This window comes from Piliocolobus tephrosceles, chromosome 6 (assembly GCF_002776525.5).
Source record: "Piliocolobus tephrosceles isolate RC106 chromosome 6, ASM277652v3, whole genome shotgun sequence".
NCBI classification, from domain to species: Eukaryota; Metazoa; Chordata; class Mammalia; order Primates; family Cercopithecidae; genus Piliocolobus; species Piliocolobus tephrosceles.
The window spans coordinates 35,443,971-35,455,460 of record NC_045439.1 but is presented as its reverse complement, the minus strand read 5'-3'; the positions used below and the strand labels follow the sequence as shown (position 1 = coordinate 35,455,460).

The window sequence follows — 11,490 nt, the reverse complement described above, 5'->3', positions numbered from 1 at the left end:
ACTGGTGTTTACTGATCCTTCTTCACATGATTTCAGTATTAGTCCGTTCTCCCGCCGCTGTAAGGAATACCTGAAACTGGTGTTTACTGATCCTTCTTCACATGATTTCAGTATTAGTCCGTTCTCCCGCCACTGTAAGGAATACCTGAAACCGGGTAATTTATAAAGGAAAGAGGTTTAATTGACTCACAGTTTCACAGGGGTGGGGAGGCCTCATGAAACTTACAGTCATGGCGGAAGGGGAGGCAAACACATCGTTGTTCATATGGTGGCAACAAGGAGAAGTGCCAAGCAAAAGGAGGAAAAACCCCTCATAAAACCATCAGATCTCATGAGAACTCACTCACTATCATGAGAGCAGCAGCATGGGGTAACTGCTCCCATGATTCAATTACCTCCCACTGGTTCCCTTCCAGGACATGTGGGGATTATGGGAACTGCAATTCGAGATGAGATTTGGGGAGGACACAACCAAAGCATATCAGCTTCCAAATTATGTGTCTTAGGAACTTTCTGAGAAATATTCTGATCTGAATAAAAGAAAAATGTGATTTCATGACAAGATATATTAAATCTTTAAAACCTGAACCTATGTTTCTAATAGTAAATTTGAATATTAACATTAGAGAGTGACTGATATAGGCATGAAATAAGTAAAGGTCCTTGGCCCCCATAATACTTATTTTGACTTCCTATCATTGTAATTCCTGTCTATTCCCTGCATGAATATTAGCCAACTCTAAATGTGGTATAGTAAACTTCAGGAGTGTTACAAGTACTGCTGTTACTGAAGGATGAATTTCATTCCATGTGTTTTATAGAATAATAGGTGGTTAGGACAGACTTAGACTTAGCTAAATATCTTAATAGGGTAATGACATTAAAGTGAGGCCCCACAATGCATTTCTAAAGGCCTAGATGATTGCAAGAATATATTGTGAAATTAAGTTCTGCCACTTGTTCCTCCATTCCACTGGACGGTAGTTATCAGATCTGATGATAAGAGACATCGTGATAAGACTCATTAAAGTGTATCTGCAGTGCTCAAATATAATTGAATATTTTGCCCCCAAATAAAATGTAACTTACTCTTCAAGTCATTATAGTATCATCTAAAGTGTGGGAATTAAATTAAAAACCTCACATTCTTTAGGAACATTACTAATAAGGAACACATTATTTGAAAATCTCTTTGAAAAGTGGAATACTATTTGAGGATGATGCCCCAGGGAAATACTAATTTGGGATCAAATAGAATTGTCCATCTTCAGACTAGTTTTAGAGTTTTGAGACAAAATTCAATGCATTTCACAAGAAGGTAATTCAGATTAAAATGTTTTTAAAACTTAGACATTTCTGGAAAGGTACCAAGTATGTATTTGCTTTATAAGAAATACTCTTTTTTATATAACATAATTTTCTAATAGCTTCTGACAAACTTCTTCAATTAATTCTAAATGTTATGACACATATTTGATCTCAGTTTGTCTGAGATGAAACTGAGCACAGAATTTAAAGCCTCTGATGCCTTGGGTGCCTACCCCTAGTCTCTCCTTAGAGGATTCTCTTGCCTGTTGCTGCCAGGTCTCTTTCCTTAAATATTCCTTTGGCTGTGGCATTATTGCTGGTATCAGTGATTCTTTACTTTATCTTCTGGCCCAACACACTTGGATATAGCACACTCCCATCATTAGCCAGGACTGACAACATTTATAAACAGAGAGGTGAGAATGTAGAATTGGAACCCAGGAACCATGGAGGGATGAGGGGAGGAGAGGAAGTGGAGAATGTAATGCAACCTGGAGAAGTTCCTTAATTCTGATATACCTTCTGGGAGGGTGGAGATTGACCTATAAAGTCACAAACAACAGCCATTTATTGATCATCACTTTGAGCAAGACATTAGGTTGTCTATGAGGATCTCTCAGGCGGGAAAATCTAGATGTGTAAATCAGTACTGGTCATTGCCAAAGTTCATGTGCTCATGAAAATCCATAAAAGTGAACAATAGGCTCATATACTAAAAGAAAGGATATATGCATCTACCTTACAACCCAACAATTCTACTTCTAGATGTTAACACAAGAGAATTAAAGTACAATTGATTCTTGAACAACACTGGTTTGAACTGCATAGCTACATTTATACATAGATTTTTTTTCAGTAAATGTACTGGAAACTTTTTTGGAAATTTATAACGCTTTGAAAAAGATGAACTACAAAGCCTAGAATTATCAATAAAATAAGACAAACTTAGGTATGTCATGAATGCATAAAATACACATAGATACCAGTTTATTTTATTATTTGCTACCATAAAACACACATAAATCTATTATAGAAAGTTAAAATTTATCAAAACTTACAAAAACACTTATAGACTATACGTGGCACCATCTGCAGTTGAAAGAAATGTAAACAAACATAAAGATGCAGTATTAAATCGTAACTACATGAAGTTAACTGTGGTACATATTAATATTATACCACTACAGTAATGTCATAGTCACTTTCTGTTGCTTTTGCAGTGAGCTCAAATGTTGGGAATGTGCTTAAAACGCCGTGTGGCACTGATCATCTCTGTGTGAGCAGTTCGCCTTTCCAGTAAATTGTGTATTTCAATAAAAAGAGCTTGCTTGGAGTTCTCCTGTATTTCTCATTGTGTTTAGTGCAGTACCATAAACCTTAAATAACACCATGGGATCCATACAGAGTGCCACTAGTGAGGCTGAAAGGGCCCCCATGAAACAGAAAAGTCACGACATTAAAAGGAAAGGTTGAGTTGCTTGATATGTGCCATAGATTCAGGTCTGCAACTGTGGTTGCCCACATTCCAAGGTAAGTGAATCCATCTTAAGGACCAGTGTGGAAAAAAAAAATTGTGAAGCTTCCACTGTTACTACATCAGCAGGTGGAAAACCTTGCACATTTTACAAAATACATTTTCATCTTATGTTGAAAATAGAGCTTTTATGTTGGATGCAGGATTTCTATAAGAAAGGCATACCTATAAACACTAATATGATTCAAGAAAAAGTGAAGTCATTATATATAGCAACTTAAAGCATAGGGAAGGTGAAGGATTTAAAGCTGGAAAATTTAATGCCAGCAAAGGATGGCTTGATAATTTTAGAAAGAGCTTTGGCTTTAAAAATGTCAAGATAACAGGAGAAGCAGATTCTGCCAACCAAGAGGCAGCAGACGAGTTCCAGATGCTATTAAGAAAATCATTGAGGGAAAAGGATATCTGCCTGAACAGATCTTTAATGCAGGTGCAAGTGCCCTATTCTGCAGTGGGGGTTGGGGGTGGGGAAGCCACAAAGTACACTTTTTAGTAAGGAAGAGCACCAAGCACCAAAATTTAAGACAGGAATGGGTAAGCTAAGTTTACTGTTTTGTGCAAATGCAGAGAAGGGTTTATGATCAGGTCTTTACCTATAAAGCCGCTGACCCCTAAGCCTTGAAGGGAAAAGATAAGCACCAACTGCTATTTTGATTGTACAAGAAGGCCTAGACAAAGAGAACTCTTCCTGGTTTGGTTCCACCAATGCTTTGTCCCTGAAGTCAGGAAGTACCTTGCCAGTAAAGGACCTTCTTTTAAAGTTCTTTTGGTATTGGACAGTGCCTGTGGCCACCCAGAACCCCATGAGTTCAACACCGAGGGTGCGGAGGTGGTCTGCTTGCCTCCAAACAACTTCTCTAATTCAGCCTCCAAATCAGGTTATAATAAAGACCTTTAAGGCTCATTACACATAGTACTCAATGGAAAGGATTGTCAGTGCTATGGAAGAGAACCCTGATAGAACATCATGAAAGTCTAGAAAGATTACACCATTGAAGATGCCATTGCTGTTATCGAAAAAGCCATGGAAGCTATCAAACATAAAATAATACATTTCTGCTGGAGAAAACTGTGCCCAGATGTTGTACATGACTTCACAGGCTTTATGACAGAGCCAATCAAGGAAATCATGAAAGAGATTGTTGATATGGCAAAAAAAAAAAAAAAAAAAAAAGGGTAGGGGATGAAGGATTACAAGGTGTGGCTCTTGGAGAGATTCAAGAGGTATTAAGCACCACACTGGAAGTATTAACAGAAGATGACTTTACGGAGATGAATGCTTCCAAGCCAGCACCAGATGATGAGGACGACAAGGAAGCAGTGCCAGAAAACAAGTTGACTTTACATAGTCTGGCAGAGTGATTTGGATTATTCAAGACTGATTTTGACTTCTTTTACAGCATGGACCCTTCTGTGATGTGGACACTAAAACTAAAGCAAAAGGTAGAATAAGAATTGGTACTATATAGAAACATTTTTAAAGAAATGAAAAAGGAAAAATGTCAGAAACGTATGATGTTTTTTGGTAGTTACACCAAGGGTGCCTGCTTTTCTTCCCTCTCCTTCCACCTCCTCCACCTTTGCCACCTCTGAGACTGCAAGACCAACCCTTCCTCTTCCTCCTTCTCAGCCTATTCCAAATGTGAGATGACAAAGATGAAGACCTTTATGATGATCCACTTCTACTTAATGAACAGCAAATGTATTTTCTCTTCCTTATGATTTTCTTAATAACATTTTCTTTTCTCTAGCTTACATTATTGTAAGAATACAGTATATGATATGTGTAAAATGCAAACTATGTGTTAATTGACTATGTTATTGGTAAGGCTTCCAGTCAACAGTGAGGTATTTGTAGTTAACATTTTTTGGAGAGTCAAAGGTTATACATGGATTTTAGAGTGCATAGGGATAGGCACCCCAACCCCTGCATTGTTCCAGGGTCAACTGTATATGTCTACACAAAGACTTAAACACAAATGTTTATAGTGTTTCTATTCATAATAACCTCCAACTGGAAACTACTCAAATGTCAATCAGCATACAGGCATACAAATTATGGTATATCCACACAACAGAATATTACTCAGCAATAAAAAGAAACTAATAACAAACAGCAGATCAGTGGTTACTTGGAGTTTAGAGAGTGAATGCCAGAGGCCAGAAGGAACTTCTTGAGGTGATGGAAATGCTCTACAACTAGATTGCAGCAGTGGTTACCTGGGTATGCACATTTATCAAGATGCATCTAACTGTACACTTAAAATGGGTGCATTTTGTTGTAAATTGTATTTCAATTTGACTTTTAAGAAGATTCTGTTTCCAGAGAGCTGAAAATATAAAATTTCTATTAACCTTTGCCTTTCAGACATAGTCTTTGATGATGTACTTTTAGTACTTCATAGGTGTCTTTGAACTTTTTTCTTTATAGTTCTTTCCCCACCCTCTCCAACCTTATGTATTACATGTGCTTACTTTTTGGTAATTAAAACTGTTATGGTATGCTGGACGTAGTGCCTCATGCCTATAATCCCAGCACCGTTGGGAGGCCAAGGTGGGAGGATCTCTAGAGTCCAGGAGTTTGAGACCAGCCTGGTCAACATAGCGGGACTGCATCTCTGCAAAAAAGAAACAGAAATATTAGCCAGGCAAGGTATCACATGCTGTTAGTCCCAACTACTTGGGAGGCTGAGATGGGAGATCACTTGAGTCCAAGAGTTTGAGGTTACAGTGAGCTATGATTGCATCACTGCACTCCAGCCTGAGCGACAGAGCAATGCCTAGTCTCTAAAAAAAAAACTCCAAGAAGAAACTGTTATGATCTGTACAGTATTTACTATTGTATAGTGTCCTACATGTACACAGTACTTTCATATGCGTTAAATCACCACAACCCAGAAAGTTATTTTAATCCCAATTTTGCAGAAGAAGATTAACCAAAACTCAGATTAAGCAAATTCCTTTTTTCATCTCTTTCTTGTCCTCTATTTGCTTTTGTAAAATATATTTCCTATTTATTTTCCTTTATTAGCACTCTTTGAGGATTACATAGTTGTTAGAACTGAAATAAACCAATCAAAATCCAAATGAGTTTACATATGATATGTGCTAAAAATTTTACAGTCTATGATATCCTTGAGGACAGGAATAATTTCTTATTAATCTTTATGTTCTCCTTGCTTGGGACAGTGGACTGTAAATGTTTAATGAATGCGTTTCATTGCTCTAAAAAAGTGTATCCTGTGCATCTGCTTATAACATCTCAAGTATATTTCTAAAATTCTTCTGAAAACTTTTACCAGTAAAACTGATAACATCTCTTGAATATTCTTAAAAAGTAAACATTGCTCAATAATAAACATCTTTCCATCACTCCGTATTATTGTACAGTATCCCCAAGAAGCAATCACTGCCAGTAATTTGATGTATCTTTTCTGATTTCTTCTAAGCACATACATTTTCATCTATGTGTGTGATATGCTCCTTTTGAAAAATGTAATTTTGCTATGCAAATTAATTGTAACATGCTATTTTTTTCATTTAACATGACATAGACATCTTTCCAAATCACCACATACAGAGGCACCTCACAGTTTTCAGTGTACGTAGAACTTTACATATTTATTCAACCATTTTAAAGCCAGTGAAGAGATATTTAAACAAGATGAAACATTTTCCACTTTGGGCATGCCTGATAATTTCCAGTATTTTGTTCATTTTCTTAAGAATATGATTATTGGCCAGGCATAGTAGCTTATGCCTGTAATCCCAGCACTTTGGGAGGCCGAGGCAGGAGGAGGATCACTTGAGCTCAGGTGTTTGAGATCACCCTGGGCAACATAGAAAGACTCTGTTTCTACAAAAAAAAATTTTAAAAAATTAGCTGGGCTGGGTACAGTGGCTCATGCCTATAATCCCAACACTTTGGGAGGCCAAGGTGGGTGGATCATGAGGTCAGGAGATCGAGACCATCCCAGCCAACAAGGTGAAACCCCATCTCTACTAAAAATACAATAATTAGCTGGGCATGGCAGTGTGTGCCTGTAGTCCCAGCTACTTGGGAGACTGAGGCAGGAGAATCACTTGAACCTAGGAGGCTGCCGTGAGCTGAGATTGTGCCACTAAACTCCAGCCTGGAGACAGAGCTAGACTCCGTCTCAAAAGAAGAAAAAAAAAAAAAAAAAAAAAAGCTGGGCATGGGGGCGTGTGCCTGTACTTAGGAGGTTAAGGTGAGAGGATTGCTTGAGCAAAGGAGGTCAAGGTTGCAGTGAGCTATGATCACGCCGCTACACTCCAGCCTGGGTGACAAAGTGAGATCCTGTCTCCAAAAAAAAAGTAGAAAAAAATGTTATTGCTTATGTCTGGACTTTTATTTTTCATTCAAGTAATTGTAAAAATACTACTCTACAAAGATGGCATTCCTTTCCTAGTACAACTATTTGCTAAAAGATAGTACATCATATAACATCTGACTGTCTGCTTGTATAGGAAAATATGAACTCAGTATTTAAAATAAAAATTAGGAGAGTTGGTGTATGATATACAGAAGTTAAGAACTGCTTATCAGTATATTATGAATGCTATCTTAGATCAAGTGGTCTAAAAACAGGTTAGAGTCCAAGATTCTTGTGCAAGAGATTAATTGAGGGGTGCACTCGAGAAATGTTGGTAAAGAAGTGTTAGAAGTGGGATGGAAAAAGGGAAGCAGCTCAGCAAAATGTGTTTTAGCTGAATTCTAGCCTTAGCTGGATTCTAGAAGCAGCTCTGGAGTTAGCAGTATCTCCAAAAGTTATGCTGTGTACTTCCTTACTTCTCACCCCATACAGAGAAGGATGTACCCCTCCCCACCCCCCACACTGGTAGGAAACACTGGTGTTTCCTACCCAGGTAGCTCCATTAGCTAAAGGCAATTCCTAGAAGAGAGGAACCTTCTAAGAATTATCCTAATTTGCTTAGGATAATGGCCTCCATCCACATCCATATTGCTGCAAAGGGAAGTGACTTACATCTTTTTTATGGCTGCATAGTAGTCCATGGTGTATATGTACCTTATTTCCTTTGTCAGATTTACCATTGATGAGGACCTAGGTTGATTCTGCATCTTTGGTATTGTGGATAGTGTTGCAATGAACATAAGAGTGTAGGTGTATTTTTGGTAGAACAATTTATTTTCTTTTGGATTTATACCCAGTAACGGGATTGCTGGGTCAAATGGTAGTTATGTTTCTTTGAGAAGTCTCCAACTGCGTTCCACAGTGACTGAACTAACTTGCATTTCAACAGTGTATAAGCATTCCCTTTTCTCCTCAGCTTTGCCAGCCTCTCTTGTTTTTTGACTTTTTAATAATAGTCTTTCTGACTGGTGTGAGATGGTGGTTTTGATTTGCATTTCTTTGATGATTCATGTTGTTGAGCATTTTTTTCACATTTGTTTGCTGCTTGTATGTCTTATTTTGAGAAGTAATCTGTTCTTGTCTTTTGCCCACTTTTTAATGGGGTTGTTTTTTGCTTGTTGAATTAAGTTCTTTATAGATTCTGGGCATTAGACCTTTGTTGGATGCATAGTTTGTGAATAGTTTCTCCCATCCTGTAGGTTGTCAGTTTACTCTGTTGACAGCTTGTTTTCCTGTGCAGAAGCTCTTCAGTTTAATTAAGTCTCACTTGTCAGTTTTTGGTTTTGTTGCAATTGCTTTTAGGACTTAGTCATAAATTATTTCCCAAAGCTGATGTCCATCCTGGTGTTTTCTAGATTGTCTTCTAGGATTCTTATATTTTAAGGTCTTACATTTAAATCTTTAATCCATTCCATCTTGTGTTAATATTTGTATATGGTAAAAGGTAGGAGTCTGGTTTCATTGTTCTGCATGTGGCTAGCCAGCTACCCTAGCACTGTTTATTGAATAGGGAGTCCTTTCTCTGTTGCGTATTTTTTCACAACTTTGTTGAAGCTCAGATGGCTGTGGGTGTACAGCTTTATTTCTGGGTTCTTCATTCTGTTCCATTGGTCTGTGTGTCTGTCTTTTACCAGTAAGGTGCTATTTTGGTCACCGTAGCCTTATAATTTGAAGTCAGGTAATGTGATACCTCTGGCTTTGTTCTTTTTACTTATAATTGTTTTGACTGTTCAGGCTCCGTTTTTGGTTCTATATAATTTTAGAAGCTTTTTCTAATTCTGTGAAAAATTACATTGGTAGCTTGATAGGAGTGGCATTAAAGCTGTAGATTGCCTTGGGCAGTATGGTCATTTTAACAGTATTGATTCATCCAGTCCATAAGCATGGAATGTTTTTCCATTTGTGTCACATCTGATTTCCTTCAGCACTGTTTTGTAGTTCTCTTTGTAGAGATCTTTCACCTCCTTGGTTAGATGTATTCGTGTGTGTGTGTGTGTGTGTGTGTGTGTGAATGCATTGTAGATGGGATTCCATTATTGATTTGGTTCTCGGCTTGAATATTATTGATTAATAGAAATGCTACTGATTTTAGTACACTGATTTTGTATGCTGAAATTCGATTGAAGTCAACAGTTCCAGGTTCTCGGCTTGAATATTATTGATTAATAGAAATGCTGCTGATTTTAGTATGCTGATTTTGTATGCTGAAACTTGATTGAAGTCATTTATCAGTTCCAGGAGCCTTTTGGCAGAGTCTTCTCGCTTCTCTAGGTATAGAATCATATCAGCAGCAAAGAGAGATACTTTGACTTATTTTCTGATTTGGTTGCCTTTTTTTTTTGCCCCCTGTCTGATTGCTATGGGTAGGACTTCTGGTACTGTGTTGAATAGGAGTGGTGAGAGTGGACATCCTTGTTTTGTTCTGGTTCTCAAGGGAGATGCTTCCAGCTTTTGCCCATTCAGTATGATGGCTGTAGGTTTGTCATAGATGCTGCATCCTGGAGATTTTGGCATGTTGTATCTCTGTTTTCATTTATTTCAAATAATTTTTTTAATTTCTGCTTTAACTTCATTTTTTTATGCAAAAGTCATTCACAAGAAAGTTGTTTAATTCCCATGTAATTGTGTGGTTTTGAGAGATCTTCTTGGTATTGATTTCTGTTTTTATTCCACTGTGGTCCAAGAGTATGGTTACTTTTATTTTGATTTTTAAAATGTATTGAAACTTGCTTTATGGCCAGGCATGTGGTCAGTCATAGGGTATGTTCTGTGTGCAGATAAAAATAATGTGTAGTCTGTGGTTGATGGGTAGAGTATTCTGTAGATTTCTATTAGATTCAGTTGGCCAAGTGTCAAATTTAAGTCCAGAATTTCTTTGTTAGTTTTTTGCCTTAATGATCTAACACTGTCAGTGGGGTATTGAAGTCCCCTACTATTACTATTGTAGCTAAGTCTTTTTGTAGGCCGAGAAAACCTTGTTTTATGAATATGGGTGCTTCAATGTTGGGTGCATATATATGTAAGATAGTTATATCTTCTTGTTAAATTGAACCCTCTGTCATTATGTAATGACCTTTTGTGTCCATTTTTACTGTTGTTAAAATCTGTTTTATCTGATGTAGGAATAGTGACCCCTGCTCTTTTGTTTTGTTTGTTTGCATGACAAATCTTTCTCCACCCCTTTACTTTGCGCCTATGAGTGTCATTGCATGTGAGATGGGTCTCTTGAAGACACCAGACAAATGGATCTTTTTTTTTTTAATCCACCTTGCAACTCTGTGTCTTTTAAGTGGGGTGTTTAGACCATTTACATTCAAGGTTAATATTGATACATGAGGTTTTGGTCCTATCATGAAGTTGTTAGCTAGTTACTTCATAGTTCTACTGTGTGGTTGCTTTATAGGGTCTGTGGGCTGTGTTCTTAAGTGTGTTTTTGTGGTAGCAGGTATTATTTGCTTCCATGTTTAGAGCTCCCTTAAGGATCTCTCATAAGGCTGGTCAAGTGGTAACAAATTTCCTTAGCACTTGTTTGTCTGGAAAAGATTTTATTTCTCCTTTAGTTATGAAGCTTAGTTTGGCAGGATATGCAATTCTTGGTTGAAATTTCTTTAAGAATGCTGAAAACAGGCACCAATCTCTTCTGGCTTTTAAAGTTTCTTCTGAGAAGTTTACTATTAACCTGATGGCGTTCCCTTTGTATGTGATCTGATCTTTAAGAATTTTTCTTTAGTGTTGACCTTGGACACCCTGGTGACTGTATGCCTGGTTATGTTCATTTTGTATAGTATCTCACAGCTGTTCTCAGATTTCTTGTACCTGGATGTCTACCTTTCTAGCAAGATTAGAGAAATGCTCTTGAGTTATTCCCTCAAACATGTTTTTCAGGTTGTTTACTTTTCCACCTCCTCTCAGGAATGTCATTAATTGGTAAGTTTGGTTGCTTTACATAATCCCATATTCCTCAAAGACTCTGTTCATTTCTTTTATTCTTTTTTCTTTATTTTGTCTGACTGAGTTATTCCAGAATACCAGTCTTCAAGGTCCAAAATCTTCTGCCTGGCATTTACTAACTTCCTAAACTTAGGAAGCAATTAAGCATCTTTAAGCTTCAGTTTTTAAACATCGAAAATACAGGTATTATCAACTCAACCTACTTGACAAGATTGTGGTAAGAGTCCAGTGAAATAGTATAGAACATTTTATGTTGTGAAGCATTATTTATGTGTACAGTATTATCTCACATATCTCAACCCC

At 37.3% G+C, this 11,490-nt stretch overlaps 1 protein-coding gene across 8 annotated transcripts in view; it reads left to right on the top strand.

The window, feature by feature from the left end:
* The window catches only part of PCNX1 (pecanex 1), a 215,261-nt gene that overhangs the window by 181,252 nt on the left and 22,519 nt on the right, over window positions 1-11,490 (top strand). The window lies entirely within an intron of this gene.